Source organism: Eriocheir sinensis, chromosome 52, assembly GCF_024679095.1.
Source record: "Eriocheir sinensis breed Jianghai 21 chromosome 52, ASM2467909v1, whole genome shotgun sequence".
In the NCBI taxonomy this organism is placed as follows: domain Eukaryota; kingdom Metazoa; phylum Arthropoda; class Malacostraca; order Decapoda; family Varunidae; genus Eriocheir; species Eriocheir sinensis.
In genome coordinates, this window is record NC_066560.1 from 1,595,296 (window position 1) to 1,621,006 (window position 25,711).

The 25,711-nt window shown below is 47.3% G+C and overlaps 1 protein-coding gene across 1 annotated transcript in view; it reads right to left on the reverse strand.

The window, feature by feature from the left end:
- Positions 1–25,711, reverse strand: part of LOC126982874 (cytochrome c-like) — a gene marked incomplete in the record, with an annotated part of 64,899 nt that overhangs the window by 38,424 nt on the left and 764 nt on the right.

Consider the following 25,711-nt stretch of genomic DNA (forward strand, 5'->3'; position numbering starts at 1 on the left):
ACTTGAGTTCTTGTTTGATCGCTATTGCTGTGCCATCTGTATGAGTGTTGGATGAGTTCTTCTTGTGGGTGATATAACCATGTATTTTGAATGGCTCGGAGTTCTTCAATCCATGACTATTTATTAGTATTATATCAGGGTCTAGGTGTTTGTATGTGTTGGTCAAATCAAACTTTCGTGTTCTCCAGTGTAGGACGTTGTGTTGTAGTACCTTGATCGTGTCCGCCATCGCGCATTAGTGTTTGTTCTTCTTCGCGTCCTTCTTCTTCTGTCCGGATGGGGGAGAGGGCGAACGCCGTGCGGTGTCGCGAGATGGGAGAGGGAGGGTGGAGGTGGGGTGCTTGGGTTTGGTGTTTGGCTCGTGGACGGACGAGCGAGTGACTGGGTGAGATGCTTGTGAGTGGGGCTCACCGCTGCTAGCCTGTATGTTGGTGTTGCGGGAGAGGGGGCCTTCTGGTGCGTGTTCTGGATCAGTGTCAGTGTCACTGTCGGTCTGGTCTTCTGCCTCGTCTTCCGAAGAGGAGTGGTCGTCATTGCTGGAGGGAGTTTGCTGGCTTTCCATTTCGGGGCGGGCTGGAGTGGCAAGAGGGGTTATGATTTTGCTTGAGTCTGGTGGGTTGAGGATGATGATTGGCGGGAGTCCATTTGCCGTGAAGAGGTCATTCAGGTCTTTGGCGTAGGTGCCTAGAGAGCCAAGATCAGCCACTAGTGATTGCAGGATACAGGCCATGATTTTGGTCGTTTTGTGTATGTTTGTGACTTCTTGGCGGCCATTGCCTCATTTACTTTCTGTGAGGCAGCCTTTCTGATGGGGCACTTGTGGGCGAGGGTTCTGTGTTCTCCCCCGCAGTTGAGGCACTTTTTGGTGTGTGACTGGCAAGTTTGCCAGACATGGCCCTCTGTACCACACTCCGAGCATGCCTTGAAGTCGGTGTCTTGGGCAGTCAGTGGTGTTATGATCTTCCACCTTATAGCAGCGCATGCAGGTTTGGATCGGGATGTATTCCTCCTGCTTGATGCTGTGGCTTGGGATCCGGAGGTTAAACATTTTGAGTCCAGTCTCCAGGCATTTTTGGGCGGGTGGTGTCTCCAGGAACGTTAGCTTTATGACTGGGGCATTGTTCGGGAACTTGAAGATGCAGTCGATGTTCTTCTCGGTGTACTCGTTGAGGCGTTCTATTTCTTCCTGTATTTCGGCTGGAGAGTGCTGCAGAATGTGCGAGTCTACGCCGAAGAGGACTGTTCGTCGGGCTTTGATGTCAGGAGGGAGGATGGGGATGAACTGTTCGTCAGCCAGGTCTTTGATTGTCGTCTGCTTGAACAAGTTGTCGGTGTCGTTGACTTCGCTGAGGATGGTGAGAAAATCGTCGCGGATGGGGATGGCCCGATTACAATACACGTCGTGCTTGGCTAGGAGACGGAGCAGGGCGGCCCTCGTCTCTGTTGCGTGTGGATTGGGGTGTTTGATCTTTACTTTCGTCATTTTGCTGGCATGTTCGACTAGGATTGGAAGATAAGTACGGGCCCCTACCTATTTGCCACTGTTTTGCTGATGGACGGACTGCTAAAAGCCCTCGTATCCACCCACTGGCAAAACCTAGCCCTACAGCTTGGTGCCACTTAGGCCCCCCTTGAGCAAGCCGCGGGGTTCACCTGAGGCACCTGGAGACGTCTGGGGCGAGGTTGGCCGAAAAAGGAAGAATGTTCAGTGAGAGGGAAATGTTGCTTTCACCCCGAGCGGGAGCTTAACCAAGTGGGAACTCCCCGGTATACAGGGTAATGCAATTGGCTGGATGGTGCTGCCGGTAATTTAGTTGCTGTCGTGGTGCGCCGCTAAGGGGTTATAAGCCTTGGGTGGCATGCGCCGTGTTAGTGGCGGTGGCTGGTAGCGCGCTGGGAGTCAGGCTGGAGCGGAGATGTTGTCTCGGCGAGAGCTGGACAGCGAATGAATGAATGTGAGGAATCTACTTGCAGCCACCCTGGCCTATAATGCTGCGTATCATCGCACCATAAAGGAGTCCCCTTTTTAGAGATCCTCATATGCCCTACACCATGATAGACAAAAGCTCAGCAGCCCTGGTATGATATTAACTCCTATAAAGAGCAAATGGAAGGAAAGTTTATGAGATTTATTTAACGACGAGATTTTCTATTCTCTTTTTTCTATTACTCTCTCGGTCCCACACGTCCTCTGCGTGTATCGAAACACACTAGAAATTAATCACAACAAGGAGAGGGTATTCCCCGGCTGCCTGGGATTGAACCCGCGACCAGCGTGACGGGAGAGCCACTCCTTACCGAGTCGGCCAAAGAGGTACCCCACCGGCGAAGTGGGTTATGGGAGGCTCGTTCATCAGGCCGTCGCCGCACTACATTTACTCCTATAAAGAGGAAATGGCTGCAATTGGAAGGAAAGCTTATGATAGATGCCAGAGGATTACATTGAAGAAGGTAGAGAAGAAGTGGAAAAGTACTACAACCCTACAAAACTCAAAACTATCAGCGTTGGAGACAGAGTGTTCCTCAAACAGACACCACAAAGGAAGGAAAATAAAAAAGTTGCAACCTACTTTTGATGGACCCTATAGAGTAATAGAAAAAAACTGGTGACGTGGTTAAGATTAGGAACCTCACGAGTAGTAAAGTTTCAATGGTCCACACTGATAGACTAAAATTCCATCAGCAATGACCAACGGTTAGGCGAGCATACCCTTTAAATCCAGAAACTGACACCGAAATATTTTCTGCATTGCTCAACCCTGGTACTGAGACTAATTCTACCGAAAATGATAACTCGTAGCGGAGAAGTGACTGCTACTCATGACACATTAATGTTAGGAATTAGGTCAGTTAACCAGGGGATTAGACAAATTAACTATTTCCCTTATGGAACTAGTCTCGGGCTAAGAGTTCAAGCCAACTAAGAGTATCGTCTGAGCTCAAAAAAGCCTTGTATGGTACTTACATACTTCGCTCATCGGCTCCCAGACCGAGGCAGTATCACCGTATTCACTGCCTGAAGACTAAACACATTTACCATGAAAGGAATAACAATAGTTCAGTGTTTCCTTTCATGAAATAATAAATAATTGTCCTTGCGGAATTAAAGAGCAAGGATAATTTAACCGATCGAAAGCCACGCCATCTGGCGAGGGAAATTCAAAAAACCCCTTCAGACCCACGTGGTTGGCTTTCGGCTCACAACATCACCTGCTCTCAAGCAAACAACACCTCAGCGCTTTCGCCCCACATTAACTCGCGGCAGTGCTGACTTAAACTTAGTCTCGAGGACAACAGGACTCCTCCAGAACTTACTTCAAGAGACCACTTCTTTTGAAACCCTTCGAAAGATAAGTGCCTCCTACAGTGATTACAAATAGGTATTACTATCAGGCCTGTTAGGATTATCGTTGTAACGCTGGGAGGTGCTTGTAGGGGAAAGCCCGGCACCCCTGCTGTATTAGTGGTAAGTGGTTTGTGTGTCTTTTTGTGGAGTTGTCCTGGTGTGGTTCAAGTGTCTTGCGAGAAACATAACCGTTGGGTACGGTAAATTCACTGTATCACAACATTAAATAGTGTTCGTTCTACAACAGCAATAAACAGCTGATGCACAGGCCCTACCTTCTCAGGTTGCTCCCAAACTTTCAGAGCCACCTCAGCATAGATAAAACCTTCGCTCTTCCTCTACGGCAGGGATTCCTAACTTTTATGTTCCTCTGTACCCTTTGGGCATTTTTATTGGTTCCCGTGTACCACTAAAAATTTAGGATAAAAAAACGATGAAATTATAATATTTTGATTTTATTTTATAATGAAATCTGTATGTGTAGACTGATGATATAATTTAAATAACTGTTTTGCTTACTAAAATGAAGAAATTAAAAAAAAACAAAAAAAAAAACGACATTGTGCAATTTGACTTCAGATTACAACACCATGTATTGTACAGTAGTGGTTATTCTCTCGGAGCCAATGTACCCCCTGCAAAGTGCAAATGTACCACTGGGGGTACATGTACCCCAGGTTGGGAACCCCTGCTCTACGGTACAAGAGATGCCTAATGTAATGTCAAAGCCAATACGATATAAAACTAGAATAATGTATAAGGATGAAAATGCAATAATTTAGCGCAAATATGACGAAGTAAACCACAGATTTATTTGACTCTTTCGGTGTACGACTCAATAACACAACAGGAGTCCCCAACACGTGCTGGCCTAAGTTTCACACCAACATACCATCTAATCCTCACAGACAGAGACTATAGTACCGTTTATCCTCACAGAAGATGTTTTAGCTGCATTATATAATGTACGGAATTTAACTGCTTCTTTAGCTTGAAATGTTATTCAAATGTCACCTGAGTACCCAGCTGTAAAAGCAATAAGATACACACTCTTTAATTTTGAAAATGAATTCAGGTCCTTGTTGCATCATCTAAGAAAAGTTTTAGGGTATGCAATTCTCGTAATTTCTGTCTCACCAAACCTTTACGAGGAGATCCGCCTGACACCTTTGATATCAGTCTTTCGAGTCGACTCACTTTCATTTTCTGTGCAGAATGGCACTTGCTTTCTTATGTATAGTGTTAATTCAAGATATATTGCCTTTAATGAGAATAGAACCCTATATTTTCTACTTTCTAGTATAGAACCCTGTAACAAAAATGACCATATGTTATTTTGTCCTCCCACAGGCCCTGTCTATGAAGCTAGTCACGCAGCCTCTTCTGAATCGGCTGCTTTCTTGAACCATGAATCAGTGATTAGCTTTTGCCACACAATAGTCTTGAAAGAAAATGTTTCCCCCTATATTTATTAAAGGTCCTAGCTAGTGAACCTATTCACTTCCTACTCTATCACTCTAACACTTACAGATATAAATCCTGTAAACAAACATACTGTCAGCCTGACGGGTAGTGGGATATTGACGCTTCGGCAAGGTTGCAGCTCGCACAACCCATCCCTGACACTTCCTGGATAAGAGGCAGTTGTGGAGGGGCCGCCCCCTCCCTTTACACCTCCCTCCTTTCACAGAGGTCCTTACAGGCCGTTTTAATTAGCTGTGTCGGGACCCAGAAGACGACCAAACAGTGTAACGTACCTGCCGGCAGACCAACACCGCAGAAGCCAGTTAAAAGCCAACTGGGAAAAATGGGAATAATCCCTTGTACATGGCCATGGTTATTTACCAGATCCAGTTTCTCCTCGGCCGAAACAATACCCGTAGCGGTTAAAATGATATAAGTAGTTTTTTTTTTTTTTGTTTTTTTTACGTCGCGGCCTATAGCGCCGGTAGGCTTTTTCCCGGTGGGGCCTGATGATCGGCCCAAGGCTTCTTCCCGGTGGGTCCTGATGGTCGGCCCAGCCCGTTCTGGCGCAGGCGAGTGTTTACAGTGGCGCCATCTTGCATTGGCTCATGCTGCCCTCCCGGAGCTCATCTTTAATCCTAGAATCTAGAGTCCGGGTTGATAGGTGGTCTTCTGGACAGCATGTGGGTAGTTTTAAGCCACTCGGCGGCGGCTGAAAAATCCCAGCTTGGTGGCACCAGGCGGGGATTGAACTCGCGTCCTCCTGAACGCGGTGGTGTTACTCTGTCGATTCAGCCACCGCCTCCCCTAAGGGAAGAGAACGAGAAATACGAACCACAGCTTGGGTTGGCTCCCCTGATATAAATCCAGCCGAATCCATATATTTTATATATATTTATACGTTTGGTTGATACAAAATTGCATTTAAATACACAGTTCAAAATATCCACCAAAAAAAAAGAAAAACCCTACCTAATAGTATGACTGAGGCTATGGAGCTGGAGTCACAGGCGTAAGCCTCTTCCAGAAAAAGTCGTCTATGGGTCTTTGGTTCTAACCATATCCTCACTAGACGAAGGAAGTGTAGCATGTTTTGTTTACAAACGTGAAAACCTTTCTTCTAATCCCTAACATTCTTATCGATAAATGCTACACACCAGATAGATGAACCCGTGTCGGGATATGTCACAGGGCTACCGCCCGATTGGCTAGACACTCCGATTTCAACTTCCGGCACCGGCGTGCACACACACACACAAAAAAAAAACACATGACAAAAATAGGAAGAGAAGGGTGAGTATGAGAGAAAGATCAGACTGTTACAGCTAAAAGGGGGTGAGGTCACTGTTTGCCCCTCGTCCACCAAGCGGATGCCCCTTACCCGTTTTACACAGTTTCCTTGGCTTGGTGGAGGCCTGAGAGCTACACTATATGCTGTTGTGCCGTGCCTAAAGGGGGGGTTTCGGAGCCGTTTCTACTCCCATCACCAGCCTGCTGATCTCGGGGGCGGCAGGGACTGGACTGGCTCGCCCTTACCTTGGCTCAGTTCAGGCACTCATGACTGAGGGCATGACCCTTGTTCACCACTGGCGTCTGGGTCCATTCCCGACTCTCAATGGGGGCGGCTTCAAGATGGCGGGCCACTCGCCTTGCCTAACCCGGGACACCGGCCTTCAGCTGTCTCGCGCCCTCACCTGTGCCGTGGAAAGGTTTAAGTCCCGAATGAATCACTAATGAACGCCGGCTAGGGCTATCTCTCACTCCCAGACACTCAGGACTCTAGCGAGCGGGGAGCTTACCTGTGCCGTGGAAAGTTAAGTCCCGAATGAATCTCGTCAGGCCGAGCGGTTAACTCGTGACCTTTCCCCTGACGTGGCCACCTCAAGGTTCCAACACTTTTCCTTCTCGCCTTTCAGCTTGGTACATTAATCTATCCTTCCTCTGCCTTTCTGAGGTTGTCTTTTTGTATGTTAATTCTAAACTTAATTTTCCCTTATTTTCTAGTCCCTAACGTATAAATATATATAAAATATATGGATTCGGCTGGATTTATATCAAGGGAGCCAACCCAAGCTGTGGTTCGTATTTCTCGTTCTCTTCCCTTACCTACTTATATCATTTAAGCCGCTACGGGTATTGTTTCGGCCGAGGAGAAACTGGATCCGGTAAAAACCATGGCCATGTACAAGGGATTATTCCCACTTTTCCCAGTTGGCTTTTAACTGGCTTCTGCGGTGTTGGTATGCCGGCAGGTACGTTATAATAGTGTCACCTCCCTTAAGATCCTAGTTTCTCCCGGAGCCTAATACCTTCCTTCCCCTAAGGCACTATGTTATTATACTTTGGATATCATTAATCAGCCAACTCTACCCTCCTTCTCCTATCAGACGTCCGTGTGGTACAGAGACAGCGACTTAGCACCGCCCCATGATTTCAACAATACAACACCTACCCTAACACGGTAGTACCATAATACAACAAGGGCCTGCCCAACCTAACGGCTACCCTGGGGCTTACTTCCTACGTGTATTCTATACTACGTAGAATCCCGTTTCCTGCTTAAACAAAAGCAAAGATGCCACACCTGGCATGGCTCGATTATCTGTCATGGGTCCACTGCCCCAGCCTTCCTCTTAGTAACCTGGCTACAGGTAAGGAGTGTCAGACGAGACTAGCCTCCCTCGCTCTCGTTCCTAAGATTAAACACAGTGCACCCTTGACCTTACATAACCAACAAAAATTGTAACAGAATACACTTACAAATCAAAACACAAAATATAAATAATCCTCACATATACAAAAACAAAACACATAAATCGGTTCATACACCCACTGACATTTTCGCCATCCGTTTCCGCAGCAAGGCGTGCAAAGTTTAGTTCAGCGCCTAGGAAGTCCTGAAGTGAATGTCCCCGTACCAGATTGGGTCGACTGTAAGCTGCGTGCTGCCGCACGACTTATAATTAAAGCAGTAGCTTTCATGACATTAATAAATCGAGGCGGACGGAAGTTTCACCCTAACACAAATGTCACCTTCGTGGATACACTACCACTAGTGAACTATTACTCTTTCTCCGGGAACTTCGGCTTCACCCTTGCCTAACCCCGGTTCATTCCAAAACAACTATATGTGCCCAGGTTTGCCTGACGTTGATGTAGGTGGTTGAGAATATAATCTTCCATTACTTACAATACAATAGATAACATGGCACACTAAATACCTTAGGGCGAACGATACTATTCTTCCAAAACATCCTGTTCATTTTTATGGTTAAGAAAGGGGGAAGTATAATCATCACATGAATCTTGGAGGGAAACGCATTGGGGAGGTTAATGAGTATGAGCTCGATCCCACTTTACCATCAGTCCCCGGAGACGTTAGGGTAATTCATTAGCGTCTCCAAAGGTGTTTTCCTTACAGCAATTACTTATCAACACTCCCTTTCTTTACCACTTACAACCCATAACATAAAACATTGGTTACATCCTTATCTTTCTTTCCAGCAATCCTACCTCTTACAGCTTAGGTTAACATCAAACTCCCTCAACACTCTTCAATATATCTACGTGGCGGTCTACGGACTCTAGGGGGTGATGGTTCTTCCTCTTCTTCCTCCTCAGGAAGATTTATCACCTGTGCCCCCACTAACCACCCTTCCGACCCATTGTACGGGTTTACCTTTTCTGCGGCCCTCTGAATCTCCTGTCCAGTAAACACATTGGTCAACACGTATGCACCCCCATTTCTCATAACTTCCACAACCCGGCATGGTCCTTTCCACTTCACATTTAATTTTCTACTAGTGCTTGGTTGTGTTACTTCCACTCTAACCCATACAAGGGTACCTACTTCCACCTTTTGGTTCTTACGCGTTCTATTCGCGACTGCTCCGTATCTGCGAGCCATTTTCTGGTGAGTTTCTTTGATTATCTCGTGGGCTTCACGGATACCTTCCTCACTCGCTTCCGTGTCCGGTAAATCACTAATAAGGGGAGACACCGGTGGTTGTGTGTACGGCTGTGTTCAATATGGATTGACACTGTAACAATAGTTTTGACCACCTTAACGGGTACCCTTGACATAGACAGGCTAACACACTTTTCATGGTGCGGTGCATACGTTCCGTAATACTGTTTCCTTGAGGGTGGTACGGGGTTGTCAGAGCGGCCGTGATTTTATATCTGCCACACAGGTCTCGAAAACTTTGAGCGATAAACTCCTTCCCATTATCCGTTAACACTGTTTTTGGCGTTCCGAAATCCATGATATAGTTTTTAAATCCTTCACACACGCCATCCGTATGTTTGGTCTTAAGTGGATAAAATTTTACATAACGGGAATAATGATCACAGATGGTTAATACATAGCGGTACTCCTGGGCTCCAGCAACCATGTCAGTCAGATCGAGGCTAACTCTCTCCAGTGGCTTTTCCACTGGGGGGAGCTCTTGCCACTGTTGCTGTAGTCCACTAGTGCCTTTATACTGTTGACATATTAGACAATTTCTCACATACATGATCACATCTACTTTCATGTTTTGCCAGTAGTATAGGCCCTGTACCTTGGCCAATGTCTTCTCGATCCCTAGGTGTCCCACCTGAGCATGGATCTGTTCTAGGACTTGTTGTTTAAGAGCTGTTGGGACAACTAGGCAAAACTGTTAACTTCCATCTTTTTTTGTAATGGTATAATATAAAACCCTTTCCCATACCACAAACTGATTTAAGGTCGTACGTGGGAAATTCCTCCTGGGCACATTTCCTTCCTCTAAATATTCAATCATCTGAACCCACCGGCCTTCTTCTAATTACAAGGTTCTGATTTCCTCCTTAGTCTTTCCTAAGATGGTGTCTGCTGGTGGTGGAGGTATTAATAGCACCGGGCGAGAAAGCTGGTCAGCCACATTATTATATTTCCCCTTTATGTACTGAATTTTATAGCTATACTCTCTCATTTCTAATATCCACCTGTTCATTCTGGGAGATTTTGTTTTCCTTTTTAATATACTAACTAGGGGTTGATGGTCCGTTATGATAGTGAATTTGGTCCCCAATAAATAATGATGGAACTGTCGACAGGTGAGGACGACCGCGAGAGCCTCGCGATCCACAGTAGCGTATCTAATTTCTGTGGGCTTTAGCTTCTTTGAAAAATATCCTATGGCTCTATTGGTGCCGTCTGGTGCTATCTGACTTAATACTCCTCCTACATGGGTATTGCTGGCGTCGGTGGTGACATAAAATGGTTTGGTTACATCAGCTCTCACCAGTATAGGAGCCTGCGTAAGTTTCTCCTTCATGTGCTCAAAGGCCCTTTGACATTTCTGTGTCCACAGGAAGGGTGTTTTTCTGGTTAAGTCTGTTAGAGGGGCGGTAATTTCTGCGTAACTCGGTACATGTTTCCTATAAAACCCGCACATGCCGAGGAATCTTCTCACCTCCCTGATGTTGCTTGGTTTTTTTTGGGGCCACTATGGCCTCGATATTAGCGGGATCTGGTTGACATCCCTTTTCGGACAGGATGTGCCCCAAGAATTTTACTTGTCTTTGCCCAAATTTGCTTTTACTAATATTAACCTAAACCCCTTTTTCTCTGAGAGTGTCGAAGAGCTGGCTTAACCGTTCCACCAAGGTCTGGAAATCTGGCCCAAAAATAACGATGTCATCTAAGTAGTTATTTACCCATCCTTGCTTGATTAGAGGAGTTAATACCTGGGCAATTTGTCTGGAGAAAATGGCTGGGCTACAGCTCAACCCGAAGGGAAGTCTTTTAAAGCGGTATAAGGACAGTCCATCACTGAAGGTGGTTAGATCTTTGCTGTTTTCCTCCAGCTCTACTTGAAAATATGCCTCCTTGAGATCGAGGGTAGCATAGTATTTGTTCCCTGACGCAACCTCTACTAGTTCTTCTAGACGTGGTAATGGGTATATGTCCGTAGCTAAGTGTTTGTTTACTCCTCGATAGTCTAAACACATCCTTTTGGAGCCGTCTGGTTTTGATACTGTCGTGCTGGAAGCTTCCCCCGGCGACCATAGGCCTCTAGAAGGCTCCCGGAGAAACGAGCAAAGGGGCGGGGAGCAAGGCGAGCCGTCCGCGCCCCGCGGGGCGCGGCCAGGCGCCAGGCGGGAAGTGTTGCCAACTCGCATATATTTTTGCTACATGTTCTTGTATGATCTAAAATATACTGTAACATTCTAGACTGTACTGTTCTGGATATATATAGGAGAAGAGGGCGAGTGAGTCCCAGTCATAGTAAGCTAGTGGTAAGTGAAGAGTCAAAGTGAAGTGTACTACTAAGGAAGAATATTAAACTACAGAAGCTGTGCGAAGTGTTTACATATCTCCCTCCCACGGAATCTCCTGACGGCGACACGGAACCCAAGTAACACGTCCGGCATAACACTGGTGTCAGGAGTGTAGCCATTTGTTTTTGTTTTTTTGCCATGGAGACTCGTTCCCAAGCTGCCCAGAGGGACGACATGTTGACTGAACTTTTGGAAGCCTTGAGACTACAGGGGGAGAAACAAGAAAGAGCACTCCAAGAACTCAAGGAACAACAAGAAAAAGCACACCAAGAACTCAAAGAACAACAAGAAAGAGCACAGCAACAACAAGAAGGAACACTCCAAGAACTCAAAGAACAACAAGAAAGAGCACAGCAACAACAAAAAGAAACGCTCCAAGAACTCAAAGAACAGCTAGAAGATCGCTTCACGGGATTACAGCTACAGCTAAAAGCAGTACAAGATGGAAGTGAATCAGTGCGAAGAGAAATGACTGATGTGACCACGAACTTGGGACAACGCCTGATAGAAGTGGAGAAAGAACACACAAATCTTCAACAAGAGATGGAGGTGGTACGGGAGACGACACACAAAGAAATACTAGAAGTAAGTGACAGAGTGAAGGCCCTTGAAGACTGCTTGGCTGGAAACGGACAGCCAGTGCCTGCAGGGGCTAGTTGTACCCAAGATGCTTCTCCTACGCCAGTCCGGGGTAGTTTGAGCCCTGTTTCGCCAGCCCCATGGGTCTGCTGGGTTCGCCTGTTGGAAAGAAGCCTCAGGAGTTTGATGGCAAGGTCTCCTGGGAGGCTTACCGCGCTCAGTTTGAGCTGTTGGCAGCTCGGAACGGATGGGATGACCAAGAGTGCGCGGTACAGCTGGCCACTAGCCTGAAAGGGGCGGCGCTGGAGGTCCTTGCTCAGCTCGACAATGCGACAAAGGGCAGCTACAGTGGGCTGGCACAGGCGCTGGAGCAACGATATGGGACCAAGCACCAGAACGAGCTCTTCAGGGTTAGGTTCAGAACCCGCAACAGGAGGCGCGGCGAGTCTCTTCAGGAACTCGCTCAGGACCTTGAGAGCATGGCGCACAAGGCATACCCAGGTGCCACCCCTGCCCTGCTGACGGTTTTGCTGCGTGATCAATTCATCGATGCCCTGGACAGCCCTCAGCTGAAGATACAAGTGAACCAAGCTAAGCCAACATCAATGCAGGAAGCTCTGGCACGTGCCATGGAGTTTGAGTCCTTTGTTAGGTCTAGCTTGTCAAGCTTCAGGGACGACTCGACTTCTGGCTTTAGGGCACGAAAGGGCGCTGTCAGCGACACAGCAAGGGTCCAAGGAACGTGCTGGTACTGCGAGAAGGTTGGGCACAAGGAGAACGAATGCTATAAGAGGAAGAAGGAATATGAAGGTGCCGCTAAGAAGAAGCCCAGGGAAGGACCCAAGTGCTGGACCTGTGGAGAAAAGGGGCACTGGAAGAATGAGTGTCGGAAAACTGTGCCCCCAACGAGGGACCACCACTCGGGAAACTAAGAAGGACTGGTTCACGGGGGCAACGACCAGTCTGTCCTGTACATGCCCCGAAGATATCAGTGTGCAGGAGAACCACCATGACAAGCTGCTAAGTGGAGGGCAAGGTTGACGGAGTGTTGTGGCCTGTGGTCGTCGACACAGGCTCGGAACGCACATTGGTGCGGCCTGACGTGGTGAGTCATCGTCGGCTTCCTAAGACGCCGCATCGACTGTGTGGAGTCACAGGACACTACGCAGAGCTCAGAGGCCCAGTGGACGTGAAGTTTGAGCTCGGAGGAAAGGAAGAGTTCCTCTCTGTGTACGTGGCCGACATGGATGACCCCTGCATCCTAGGTATGGATTATCTTGTCTCCCACAGGTGCGAGCTGGACTTCCGCGCTAAGCAGCTGACTGTAGGAAGAAGGAGGGTGCCACTGACGACTGTGAACAAGGAAGACCTGCCAGTGACGGTCAAGCGCACCACCATTATTCCTCCGAGGTCGGAGATGCTGTTACCCTGTCAAATTACGGGTGCCCCCCCGGCTAGCCTGTGTGTGGTAGAGAGTGGAAGTCGATGCCCGGTAGAAAACGGGGTGATTGTAGGCAGTACTTTGGTAGACCCTGCTGCAGCGGAAGTGCCTGTCGTCGTGGCCAATGTCTCCTTCAGCCCAAAGAAAATAAAACAAGGGACCATGGTGGGGTTGTGCCAAGAGATCGACCAGAAACCAAGAACCTGTGTCTGCAGGAGAACCCTGACGAAGCCCCAGGAGGAGCTGCCCGACTACCTGCGCGACCTGTTTGATAGGAGTTCCAAGTGTCTAGAGGAGCCCCAAGTGGAACAGCTCAGGGAGCTTCTCGTGAGAAATGCAGATGTGTTTTCCACAGGAGACCTGGACTTGGGGTGTACGGACCTGGTAGAGCACCACATCGACACAGGTAGCCACCGCCCAGTGAAGCAAGCTCCTCGAAGGATGGCACCAGCCCGTCGCAAGGAGATGGATGAGGTAATGGATGATCTCCGGCAACAAGGGTTAATCGAGCGGTCCAGCAGCCCGTGGGCGTCTGCTGTAGTGCTCGTCAGGAAAAAGGATGGTTCCCTCAGGTGCTGCGTGGACTACCGAGCCCTCAACGATCTCACCATCAAGGATTCATACCCACTCCCACGGATCGACGACACGCTCGACGCCTTGGTGGGCTCCAATTGGTTTTCAACACTGGATATGAAGTCTGGGTATCACCAAGTCAAAATGGCGGAGCAGGACAAAGAGAAAACAGCCTTCTCCTACGGTCAAGGCCTGTGGCAGTTTAAGGTCATGCCCTTTGGCCTGTGCAACGCGCCGGCCACGTTCGAGCGGCTGATGGAGAGGGTGCTGGAGGGACTTCACTGGAAGACGGCACTCATCTACCTCGACGGCGTGATTGTCTTTGGCCAGACCTTCGAGCAGGAGATGGAAAGGCTATCAGAGGTTTTCGCCCGGTTTAGAGCTGCACACCTTAAGTTCAGCCCGAAGAAATGCTGTCTGTTCCAAAAGGAGGTCCAATACTTGGGACACATCGTGAGCGAGGCTGGAGTATGCACTGATCCTGAGAAGGTGGCTGCGGTAAGGGACTGGCCGACACCCACCAACGTGAAGGAGCTGCGGAGCTTCCTCGGGTTGTGCTCATACTACCGCAGGTTTGTGAAAGGCTTCGCTACGATTGCTGCACCACTGCACCTCCTGACGAAGAAGGGGCGCAAGTTTGAGTGGACAGCGGAAACTCAGGTTGCCTTTGAGAAGCTCAAGGAGGCCCTCATCAGCTCGCCCGTACTCACCTACCCAGACCCCTCTAAGCCTTTTATACTGGATTGTGATGCCAGTGATGAGGGGATTGGTGGAGTGCTGTCCCAGGCATGTGCTGACATGGAGCGGGTTGTGGCCTACTTCAGCAAGAAGCTCACTCCAGCCGAGAAAAACTATTGCGTGACCCGGAAAGAACTCCTGGCAGTAGTCAAGAGCCTTGACTTTTTCCATGCTTATCTGTACGGTGCAACTTTCACCATCCGCACGGATCACGCTGCATTGCGGTGGTTGAAGTCACTGAAAAACCCTGAGGGCCAGCTTGCTCGCTGGATAGGTAAACTAGAGCAGCATCACTACACTATTGTGCACCGATCTGGACTAACACACGGTAACGCGGACAGCTTGAGCCGGCGCCCCTGCCTACCTGAGTGTCAACATTGCCTCCAGAGGGAAAGCGTCCAGAATATGTGCCGCCGCACTACAGTGGAACAGACAGCGGAGGTGCCATGGGAAGACTTGGGAAAACTGCAGCGGGAGGACCGAGATCTGAGACCAATTATGGAGTGGCTGAGTCAGTCGTCAACGCGACCTGGGTGGGAAGTAATCTCGAGAGAAAGCCCTACCACCAAGAATTACTGGACTCAGTGGGACACTCTTCGGATAGACGACGGGGTGTTGCAGCGACGCTGGGTCTCTCATGATGGTCTTGACCACTACTGGTCCACGGTGTTACCTGTGAAGTCCCGGTAAGGCGTCTTGAAAGAAATGCACGACAGCATCACCAGCGGACACCTTGGGGTAAAGAAGACACTGAGTCGCCTGCGCCAAAGGTTCTACTGGGTTGGCATGAGGAAGGACGTGGAAGAATGGTGTCACGCGTGTGAGGTGTGCTGTGCAAAGAAGGGCCCCAGAACCGTCACCGTGCCCCACTGCAACTATACCAGGCTGGAGCCCCCATGGAACGGGTGGCAGTGGATATAGCAGGACCCTTGCCTCTGACGACGAACGGAAATAGGTACATCTGCGTCACAATGGATTACTTCACCAAGTGGCCGGAAGCCTACGCCATCCCTGACCAGGAAGCCACTACCATCGCCAAGGTTTTGGTGGAGGAGTTCTTCTGTCGCTTCGGTGTGCCTAACGAGCTCCATTCCGACCAGGGAAGGAATTTTGAGTCAACAGTCCTTGCTGAGTGCTGCAAGCTTCTGGGTATCAAGAAGACCCGGACCACCCCTCTGCACCCACAGTCAGATGGAATGGTGGAGAGGTTTAATTGGACGTTGGGCCAGGAGTTGGCCAAGCAGTGCAACAATGATCAGTCTTCATGGGATCAGAAGCTGCCTGCGCTTCTCATGGCCTACAGGTCTGCCGCCCACGAGACTACAGGGTATTCGGCAAAGCTGATGTTTGGACGTGAGCTGCGATTGCCGGTGGACCTACTGACAGGAAGGCCTCCTGGGGAAAGCCTTCCAAGGGACGCCTCCAGTTTTGCCCGTCAACTAGAGGAACGGCTGGAAGAGGTGCACCATCAAGTCCGAGGTGCCTTGAAGTTCTCCGGGGAGGCCATGAAGCGCGGTTACAATATGAGGGCAAGCCACGTTGACTTCAAGGAAGGAGACCGAGTCTGGCTTTACAACCCGCAGAGGAAGAAAGGACAGTCTCCGAAGTTACAGAGCCCCTGGGAAGGCCCTTACACTGTGCTAGAACGCCTCTCCGACGTGACTTACCGAATCCGGAGAACGGAAAAGACCAAGCCGAAAGTTGTCCACGTCAACCGCCTATGGAGGTACCACGGTCCGGGAAACTACACCTGGAACAACTACAGACACCCAGCAGCCGACGAAAACGCAAGGGACGTCCAGGACCGAGAGGAGGTCGACGACGACGTAGGCCTTCCGGCCCTTTCAGCCGAGGGAGATAACCTCCCGGCTTCGGCAGATGTTCCAGGGACACCCCAAGAAGCGGACAACGACGAGGCACACCAGGAGACAGACGCGCAGGAGGCAACGAACAGAAGACAGAGACAACGCAGGCGTCCACAGCGATACGACGATTATTATGTTTTTGATTAATTCTCTTATGTTTGTACATGTGTGATCGGGACGATCACAATTAAGAGGGGGGGATAGTGTAGTGCTGGAAGCTTCCCCCGGCGACCATAGGCCTCTAGAAGGCTCCCGGAGAAACGAGCAAAGGGGCGGGGAGCAAGGCGAGCCGTCCGCGCCCCGCGGGGCGCGGCCAGGCGCCAGGCGGGAAGTGTTGCCAACTCGCATATATTTTTGCTACATGTTCTTGTATGATCTAAAATATACTGTAACATTCTAGACTGTACTGTTCTGGATATATATAGGAGAAGAGGGCGAGTGAGTCCCAGTCATAGTAAGCTAGTGGTAAGTGAAGAGTCAAAGTGAAGTGTACTACTAAGGAAGAATATTAAACTACAGAAGCTGTGCGAAGTGTTTACATATCTCCCTCCCACGGAATCTCCTGACGGCGACACGGAACCCAAGTAACACGTCCGGCATAACAATACCAAGACGATAGGGGTCAACCAGGCTGCTGTAGAGGGCTCGATCACCCCCTTCTCTTCCATGTCCCCTACTAATTTCTCTATAATGGCTTTGGCCTTCTCAGGATACCTATACTTGGGTCCTCTAACCGGAATAGGGTTTTCTACTGCAATCTTTACCGGTGGAGCTCTTATTTTCCCGATCTCTGAGGGGTGTAAAATGAATAGGTCGTTATTTTCCTGAATAACATGAAAAAGGACCTTTTTTTCCTCCTCCGACAGATGGCTGAAATCTTGGAGGGCTAACAGGGATTTCAGTTTGTCTTCTCGGCTTCCCTTTTCCCTGGGGTGGTCAGCATGGGGGAGCAAATCATTGTTGATACTAATATTCGTGTGAACCTTATTCTCCGCCACATCTGGGCCTTTACCCGGTAAGTTAAACTCTTCTATGACTTGCACGGGTTCGTATAAGCCGAGGTAGGTACCTTTTCGGAAAATCTGGTGGGTTTTGTTTGGATTATATATTGGAACAAACACCTGCCTTTCCTCTGTCACTCTGCAGACAAAATCGTGCCTAGGGGTTTGATGGGGGGATACCAGCAAAATGGTTCCAGGAAGCTCAGATACCGTGAGAGGGTACAACTCAGTCCGGAAGGATGGAATCTCGATCGGATTGTTTACTCTTAAGGTGGGCCTGAAGGGTTCGATCGTCCCCGGTACTATGCGAACTCGTTCTACCTTACCGTGTCGTTTGGCTACATAGCGGATTGGGTGTAATGTACCGCCCCATACCAAAGTACCTTGCTTATTATTCCATGTCATGGGGGCCTGTCCTAACACGTCACATCCTAATAGTATATCATTTCCGATGTAATTGTCGGGGACTACTGGTAACCACAACCTGGAGGTGCCTTGTTCACCTATTCCTATTTCTAGGCACACCATTCCCAGGATTCTTAGTGGGGATCCTGTGACTCCTTGAAGGTTGGGAGGGGTTCTTCTCTCATTGATCTCTGCTCCCAGTCTCAAAGCTGTTGCATGACGAACTAGGGTATACCCACTACCAGTGTCTACTAAGGCTTGTACTACCCGACCATTGACCAGTACCGAGATAGTAGGTGACGTGCGACTCTCCGTATGTCAATTTCTACGATTTGTTCTCTGCCTGAGGCAGTCAAAACAGGCCCCAGGAGGAGGGCGCCTAGTGCAATCCCGATAGGAATGACCGTTGATTCTGCAATAGGGGCAATACACGGAGTTGACCTCCAATCTTTGCAACTTATCCGCTAAGCCCTTAATGGTCTCTTTTAACTCTCCCATTTCACTTTTTCCTGCGATGGGGGATTCTGTGGTGCCTACCTGTGGTTCTGGCAGGGTCTTAGGTCGGTCTTCGGGGACCGTACAGACATAGGCCTTGGCTCTGTCTAGCAGAAACTGCCTTTCATATTCCATTCTATCTATAAACTTATTTAAGGGATACTCCTTGTCTAGGAACGTTTCGACCCGGTCTCTGGTGTCCTTGGTTAGTCCCCTCCAGAGTTTCTTTTTGATAAATTGGTCGCGATTTGGCAGGGTTTCTCTGGGGTAAGTACTTTCTAACAGGGCGTATCTACAAATGAGGGCGTTAGTGAAGGCCTGTGGACTTTCTGCCCAATCATACTTCATCTCTTCCACTTCCTTCCATCCCCTATCAAAGGTGATGTCCGCCGCGAACTCTCCCCTAAAGAATGTCTTCACTCCGGCCCAGGTATTTGCTCTTCCCTTCTCCTGAACATTCCTTAACAACAAGGCGATCTCGGAATCGACTCTAGCCTTGGCAATGTTTACCCTTTCTTCATCATGAATGGAACAGCTTTCGATTTGATCAAAGAAAAGACTCAATGTTCCCGCGGCCTTGATTCCATCCAACTGACTAAGTTGTAACGTGGGGATGTCTCTCGGTTTGATACTCGTGTACCTTCTCGCAGGCGAGGCGGTCCTTGGGGGTGGTTCCTGTACCCGTTGTTCCAACATTTGCATGGCCCTGACCTGCTCTACCACTATGTCCCGCAATTGTCTAAGTTCTTCCTGCGTACGTTCTAGTTGGGCCCTGGCATCCCCCTCGACTAACTCCTGTTTAGGGGCTTTGGTATCCTCCTCGAATGACTCCTGTTCAGGGGCTCCCTGCCACTCCTTACCACCGACAGCTCCTTCCATGTTTTCCAATGGGTCTGACATGATAACAATTACTACAACAGGGAAGAATTTTCCCGGGAGACAGCCGAGTTTTGGAGAGACCTGTGAATTAGACCTCGCCAGAAGACGGCTGTTCTCCTTGGTCTGATTTTACTTTCATTAATCGTTACTTTCTTCACTTTCTTCGCCTCCTAGTTTACTATTGACAATTTGTATAATTCTCTCTTTAATCAGATCTTGGGCTTCCTGAGTAAAGTGTACCCCATCTGCGGCTAAATTAGACTGCCAGAATGTCGAGTTGAACCTTAGAAACGAATAATTGGAGAGGACTGTTTTTAGTCGCTTATTTACCCCGTTTTGAATGAGCCTATACTGGTTGTTATCGACCGGATACTCAGATGGGTAAAACCTGGGCTCGAGAAGCACTGGTATTATTTCAGCTTCACACTTTTCTTCCAGGGTATAGACTATATTAATTATTTCATCCGCCAGATCTTGGACAACTGTATCACCCTTAATGTCATTGCTACCTATCCACAGTAACACAACATCATATTTGTTATTTAACACATCCGTCAACCGACTGTCTTCGAAGAAAGAACACGCATGTCCTCCTGGAGCCCTAATACATCCAATTCCCATGACACGTTTTCCCAGTGTACCGGTAATTGACTATGGCCCACTAAGACGACCCTTGGCATAATTCAGACAGATAATAATTATAAGGTTAAATGCACACCAAAAAAAATTAAAAATCTTATATTCTAACCTTCCTCTCGGGTGCAGTCTAACACCTAACCACCATGAACTCACTCTGTAAAGTTTACTGAAAATAAGTTTCTAATAAGTTAATTTTCCCCACAATGGTTCAATTCTCAACTAGTTAAAGTGACATCCCATCGCTGAAACACCAATATAACAGCCCCGGGTTCGACCCCTGGCCATCACAGGTTGAAAAAAAAAAAAAAAGGGGAGGAAGAGGAAAAATAGTGACGCTAAGATTCCTCAACCTCACAGAGAGTGTACGGCTGGGTTCGATTCCCTGCTGTTCCCTCTCTGTAAGCTGCCACCAGGAGGTTGTAATATGGCACAACCCCCAAAGCCTGTAAGTGAGGAACGGCAGTTCTATGAACCAGGTGGGGCGGAACACTCTCTCTTCCTTCCATCCCCTATCAAACGGCTCCGAAACCCCGCCTTTAGGCACGGCACAACAGCATATAGTGTAGCTCTCAGGCCTCCACCAAGCCAAGGAAACTGTGTAAAACGGGTAAGGGGCATCCGCTTGGTGGACGAGGGGCAAACAGTGACCTCACCCCCCTTTAGCTGTAACAGTCTGATCTTTCTCTCATACTCACCATTCTCTTCCTATTTTTGTCATGTTTTTTTTTTGTGTGTGTGTGTGCACGCCGGTGCCGGAAGTTGAAATCGGAGTGTCTAGCCAATCGGGCGGTAGCCCTGTGACATATCCCGACACGGGTTCATCTATCTGGTGTGTAGCATTTATCGATAAGAATGTTAGGGATTAGAAGAAAGGTTTTCACGTTTGTAAACAAAACATGCTACACTTCCTTCGTCTAGTGAGGATATGGTTAGAACCAAAGACCCATAGACGACTTTTTCTGGAAGAGGCTTACGCCTGTGACTCCAGCTCCATAGCCTCAGTCATACTATTAGGTAGGGTTTTTCTTTTTTTTGGTGGATATTTTGAACTGTGTATTTAAATGCAATTGTGTATTAACCAAAACATGCTACACTCCCATCGGGAGTGAGGAGTATTGTTAGGGGAAGGGAACTTGGGAAGCAAATCAATAAATTGTCTTCTGACTATGTCCTGTATTAATGCATACAGCCTTCCTAGCCTACGGTGCAGCCTCGCAATCTCCCCCACCACGACCTCCGAAGGTAACCACGACCCCACACTACCAAACTTGGGACTGAGGATACCATCTACCTCAAGGAACAACCCATAGTAAGCTGGGGAGCAGCGGTCACTATCTACCAGGTGGGACAGTCGTTAAAGTTAAGTGTTATCAGGCCTGCCAGGGCAGAGAGAGTTCCGCCCCACCTGGTTCATAGAACTGCCGTTCCTCACTTACAGGCTTTGGGGGTTGTGCCATATTACAACCTCCTGGTGGCAGCTTATAGAGAGGGAACAGCAGGGAATCGAACCCAGCCGTACACTCTCTGTGAGGTTGAGGAATCTTAGCGTCACTATTTTTCCTCTTCCTCCCCCTTTTTTTTTTTCAACCTGTGATGGCCAGGGGTCAAACCCGGGGCTGTAATAGGAGGAATGACCATAACAGCACAGATAATAGTGACCCCAATCAGAGGCAAATACCGGAGGGAGATATGGGGACAAAAATTGTAAATATGATAGGAAAGGGAAGGAAAGCAATTAGTCAGATATACAAAAGTCGTAAACATCTGATAAGACAAACACTAACAAGGAGGGTTACGGAAAATACCCAGACCCAGATACAGAAAATAGATACCCAGTAGGCGGAGTCAGAAAGTGTGGATGACCATTCAGAAGACTCTAACATGTCACGTGCGCGCGGTGTGACGACATGCTATAAGCGAATAACTGAACAGAGAAGTCACTGTGGGAGTGTCTTAAGAATGAATCACAAATAGCAGGAGAAGTAAACAGTATAACATAATGAGCGAGCCAATGGTGGTTGACAGGAAGTATTGGGTACTGGTTATGTAGAAAATTAATGCGTGTCAAGGATGTAGTTCCGCCTCAAGCAAAGAAAAATGTGACCTAGATATCGGTGGTATGAGCAGACCGAGCCTTGCTCTCGCTTCAAGCAGAGCTGCTCTACTCACTCAGCTGAGAACGGCTGTTGTGATCTTAATCTTGAGTAGAAATACGAGAATTTAAGGGAAACCGACTATATTGTCCTGGAGATTATAATGTAGGAGACGTGTAGTAGGATTGTGAGTGGGACAGGATTGTGATTATTTTATTGCGATGTAAAGCAAAGGTAAGACCACTGGGTGTGGTATAATTTGGTGCTTCAGTGAATTGTAGTAGATTATACTACAGGAATGTGTTATTATGTTTTGTGAGGAGAGTACTTAATTATTGTGATGTAAGCAGAGAGATACAAACCACTGCTTGTGGAATGACGAGTGTTATTATTATTGGCAACAACTGAGCACATATTGTAGGATTATGTTTAAGACATGTCGTTTGTCATATGTTGTGTCCATTGCTGAATATGCCAGAGTGCTATGATCGTCTAGGCATAGAATATTGCGTAAGGCAATTACTTTCATTTAATTTTAAATAAATGTATATTTTCTTTTTCCCTTGTTCATCCCCGAACACTTAGTCTCCAGTAACAACTTAAGCCGGATCACGCTACCAGGGATACGAGACGGTGAGATAATTTGAGTACTGATAAAGTGGGACAAAAAATTAAACTAAGAAAAAACAAAAACAGGTCCGTTTTGCTTAACCTTCCCTATCTTCGCAGTGCTGAGTCTATCCCCCCCTGCAGGAGCTAACAGCTGGCTTGCAGCCCCTAAATTCTGTGGTCAAGCCGGCTCAGCCCATTCAACCCAAAATCCATTAGTGGATTGTCTTCGCCATTGTCGTAATCCTGGTTCTTCTGCTGGTGACGTCTGCCGTGGGGTATTCCTGTATCCTGCGCAATGAACGACGCCGCCTACTTCAAGACTCGAGCCAGCTGCGGACATTGAAAGGCGTATCTTCTCAACCAACACCTATGAGATCTCAGGGGCGAGATCTTCCGAAAGGGGAAGTAATGTCGGGACCCAGAAGACGAACAAACAGAGGAATAACCATAACAGCACAGATAATAGTGACCCCAATAAGAGGCAAATACCGGATGGAGATATGGAGACAAGAATTGTAAATATCTGATAGGAAAGGGAAGGAAAGCAATTAGTCAGATATACAAGAGTCGTAAACATCTGATAGGACAAACGCTAACAAGGAGGGTAGCGGAAACAGATACCCAGACCCATATACAGAAAGTAGATACCCAGTAGGCGGGGTCAGAGTGTGTGGGTGACCATTCAGAAGACTTTGAACATGTGACGTGAGTTGTGACGACATGTTATAAGCGAATAACTGAATAGAGAAATCACTATGGGAGTGTCTTAACCCTATACGTTCCGACCCGGGCCACAATTGCCCCCCCCCTGAGGATTTTTGTCAAAACGATCATTTTTTTTTTATTACCAAGTTTAAAAGAAAAACAGACCTACTGATAAACGTAGAAAATACCGTAGATTAAGATGCGATATCAAAAATAACCATAGGAGCCTCCGTTATCTTGCTAAACACGAATATTTAGAAACACCGACGCGAATCATTTTGAAGCACGGCGATACGCTGTGAAAAAAAAAACCAACGTTCAAACGCCTCCGGATGACGATATTATTACTGTTATAAGTATTAATATACCTGTATTGTATAGTGCTATACTGCATGTTCTGCATCTTTTATGTTAACAAAGCTTTAGCTGATACACTAAACAGACCAACAAACAAGCTGGCTGTAATAAAACATAATAAAACGTACACAGCCCGCTGTGTACGGAGTTATTCAACGGCAGTTGGCGACACGAGCTTGTGATTGCGGCGAGGCGTTAGCTTGGTCTAAAGCTTACACTGACTTCACGACATCATCACCTTTTCCGTTACCTGCTACCAAGGTCTGTTCGTGACGAGGTTGACTCACAAGAGTATAACAACAGTACTATGGCACAAAGTGGTATGGGTTTACGGAGCCACAGGAAAATTTTATTACTGATGTTATCGGTGATTTTTTGCGAGATGTTGATGTGTTTCCTGATCCATTATCAGAGAGTGAGGCAGAAGGAAGCGAATTTGAATATCAGGATGATGCTGCAGAGGTAGATGAGTGGATTCCTAACAGACATAGGAAACAGTTAGTAAGAGACAGGTTAGTAAACTCTTTGGATAGCTGCCTCAATGTAAATAACTATGATGATTTTCACCTTCCCCACGAAACCAAAGAGCGTTGTATCTTCTTACAAAGAAGCCTAGGGTCACAGCCTGGGAAACAAGTAACCTGGCAAAACCAATGGACTAATAAATGAGATTGGAAAGTAACTTGATACTGTGCAGGGAAGTTTACTTAGGTGGAGGCAACTGAGGAAGCTGACACAGCTATAAAAAGCATAGAATTGTTTATTACAGGATCATATTATTGATGAAATAGTGCGGAAACCACTAATGTTAAAATTCAAAAGATAATTGACCAATTATCAGAGAGAGAAACAGTAAAGAAAGACACAGTACACATTAGAACAACAGATTCTGTAGAGATGAGAGCTTTTCTGGGCCTGTTATATATTGTTAGAGTTTATTTAGGACAAAACACACATGACCAAAAACTTCTTTTCGAGGAAAAAAATAGGTCACCCAATTTTGGAGTGCTGTCATGTCATGGCACTAGATTTGCTTTTCTTCATGCTAACATAACGGCTTGACGATCTCGCCACTCGCCCTCAAAGATGGTTTAAGTATGACAGGTTCGCAGCAGTGAGGGAACTCTTTGAGGCATTCAATGTAGCGCTTTGTAGTTCAGTCCTACAACCAGGACGACTACTTGATTCATTGATGAAACCTTATATGGATGCAGAACTCAAATAGGTTTCAAACAATACAACCAGGAGCAAGCCTGTCTGATATGGCTCTATTATATAAGTCGATCAACGCTGTAAGGTATCCGTTTACATTTAGAACAATTGTCCTATTCTGGCAAAACCCAAAGAAGAGCCCAGCCCTATTACATACGCGTTACTCTGCCAACAGTCAAAAGCACTAGTGAACCAGTTGAGTGGCAGTGTCAACTTGTGTGGCAAGACCATTGGTCTGGACAGACTATACACTTAGCTTTCTACAGCTATTCGGTGGCTGTTGACGAAGACATCACTGCTTTAGTACACCACTAGGATCAGTCTAGAAAAGGAATACCTTTACCACAGATAAAGGAAGTCAATGCTAGGAGAAGATAAATCTTATGAGAGTGTACAAGGAAAAGTGTCAAGGAAAAATGTACCTTAATTCCTATGTGAAACAAAACCAAAGCAAGGAGCCTGCGTAACGTTTTTGCTTTTGAGTACGCTGCCCCCTTGTTAGGCGTCACTAAAGATGACAATCAAAAAAGAAAGAGCCAGCAATATATAAACCTTGTAAGGACTTCACTAAAGGAGGCAACTGATATTGTTGACCAGAGAGAATCAATTTTCAGCACAGTTAACACAAGTCTAGAAAATGGACTGTCAATGCATTTTTCATATATTTTAGATACTGCTCGATGAATTCTCAAACAATATTTGGTAAAAATACCAACAAGGATCCGGAGTATAAATTCATTTAATTATGGCTGGGGAGCTGGTGATGTCACTATGTATTCCACAACATACGGAGACAGGAAGGAAACTCCTGGTTTGCCGCAGAGTACAATAGCTAAGTATCAAACTGCTGCTAGATGACTCTGAACCTGAACTTTGATGCTGTTACACTGAAGGGCAACCCGTCAGGAAACGCAGAAAAGCGAGCGAGATGTTCAAAGCATGTCTAGATTCTATCCAGGGGCCAGGTTACACTGATAATAGATCTAAAGTCAAAAGGAGCA